Here is a 1,578-nt window from a genome sequence, read left to right as displayed (position 1 = left end):
CGTGACATGCTTGACAAGTTTCATTTAAAGTTTTTTAAATCAGATATTATTGTTAATATACATATATATATATATATTCACACACACACTATACAAGTGTATACATTTTATGTGTAAACACATATACTCAACTTTAGAGAGAAATGACTAATCGTCAATCAAAGTTCTAATAAGAAAGTACGTTCAAAACACTATTTGGGTATGCAAATACACAATCCCACCTCACCCAATGGGACACCACTTTCTGGTACTAAATTACACTGCAGGATATATGCAAATGAGCCTCTTTCACAAGCGACCAGAAGAGGGCGCTGCACAGAGATGAATTGAATGAACTTTAACCCAATTTAAAAAACGAAATTAATTCACATAGCTTGCATTACATCGACGGAATATGGTCATTTGGAATATTAAAGCAAAAGAATACTAAAACAATAAAAAATAATAGAGTAACAAGACATATAAAACAGTAACAAACAGCTGCTAGACTTTAGCAAGGGTTCATCGATTAAACGACCATTTAATCCTCCTACAAAGACACCGACCTTTTATATAAAAGGGTCTATCGCAAAACAAAACAGTTAATCATTAATCACCTATACTGACCTATAGCGTAACACACACAGACTCAGAAAACACAACACACTGCCAATATAAACGGCATGCGAGGAGCTTTATAAGATCGAAATGACAGCATGCAGCTAAACTGGGAGTCCAGTGTCATTAGAGATGGAAACGTAATTTAATTATGACCAAGGCCAATAGCGGATGATGCTTAACCACACCAGCTATAAACACCCCACACATCTCCATCATCCATCGTCTCCAGCACACACAGACCCTCCCGCCTCAGATTAGCATTATAGAGTCAGAAAGCATCATCCCTACCTGCTGTTTACTGATGTTACTGAAGACGGCTCCTCTCCTCCCTTCTGCTTTTGAGGAACATAAACACAAAAAATGATTACTAATAAGCGCGTAATAACCCCAATATAGATGCTGAGGGTTCACTGGTATGAAGCGTGACTGTAAGTACCTTTGATACAAACTGCGAAAGAATGTAACAGATACAGCGAAGAGGACGGGAAGCAAGCGGCTCGGAAGTGAGCTGTGATTGGTTAAGAGCTGCTGACGTGTGCGTGGTACAGCTCGACGAGCGAACTGGCAAATGAGCGGATAGAATGCGTCGGAGGCTTCGCTGTGATTGGACGACTCGGCTGTCAATCAAGGATTACGGCCAAGCAGCAGTGACTTGGTTTACAGTTTGCGTTTGGGTGTGGAGTGGGGAGAATAAAACGCAAATAATTTAGTGTCACTATCAAGCAGAGGTAAATATTCGTGCAAAACCATTTCCTCCACGTCATGTATAACCTCTGCTTTCATTATATGGTCAATTTGGTTCATATGTTATCTTTTTTTGGAATTTTATTTTATTTTATTTCCTAATTTTATTGACTTATTTTGTGTTTCTCTGTATGTTACACACATATCTACATACATATGTGGGTCAATTAAATAAGGATGTCTGAGATGATAAAAAGGAGAATCTTTTAATAGTTTAATTAAATGTGCCATGGT

At 38.1% G+C, this 1,578-nt stretch overlaps 1 long non-coding RNA gene across 1 annotated transcript in view; it reads right to left on the bottom strand.

Moving 5' to 3' along the window:
* Positions 1-1,108, bottom strand: part of LOC107579137 (uncharacterized) — a 2,112-nt gene extending 1,004 nt beyond the window's left edge. Inside the window, exons 1-2 of the long non-coding RNA XR_001608437.1 lie at positions 1,037-1,108; positions 889-935 (exon numbers count right to left, since the gene is read on the bottom strand). This is a non-coding gene — a long non-coding RNA (uncharacterized lncRNA). The remainder of the gene's footprint in view (positions 1-888; positions 936-1,036) is intronic.
* Between the last annotated feature and the right edge of the window lie 470 nt (positions 1,109-1,578).

The sequence above is a fragment of the Sinocyclocheilus grahami genome, unplaced genomic scaffold, assembly GCF_001515645.1.
Source record: "Sinocyclocheilus grahami isolate Dianchi unplaced genomic scaffold, SAMN03320097.WGS_v1.1 scaffold14590.1, whole genome shotgun sequence".
NCBI classification, from domain to species: Eukaryota; Metazoa; Chordata; class Actinopteri; order Cypriniformes; family Cyprinidae; genus Sinocyclocheilus; species Sinocyclocheilus grahami.
The sequence above is the reverse complement of the archived record's forward strand: the minus strand, read 5'-3'. Positions and strand labels throughout refer to the sequence as shown.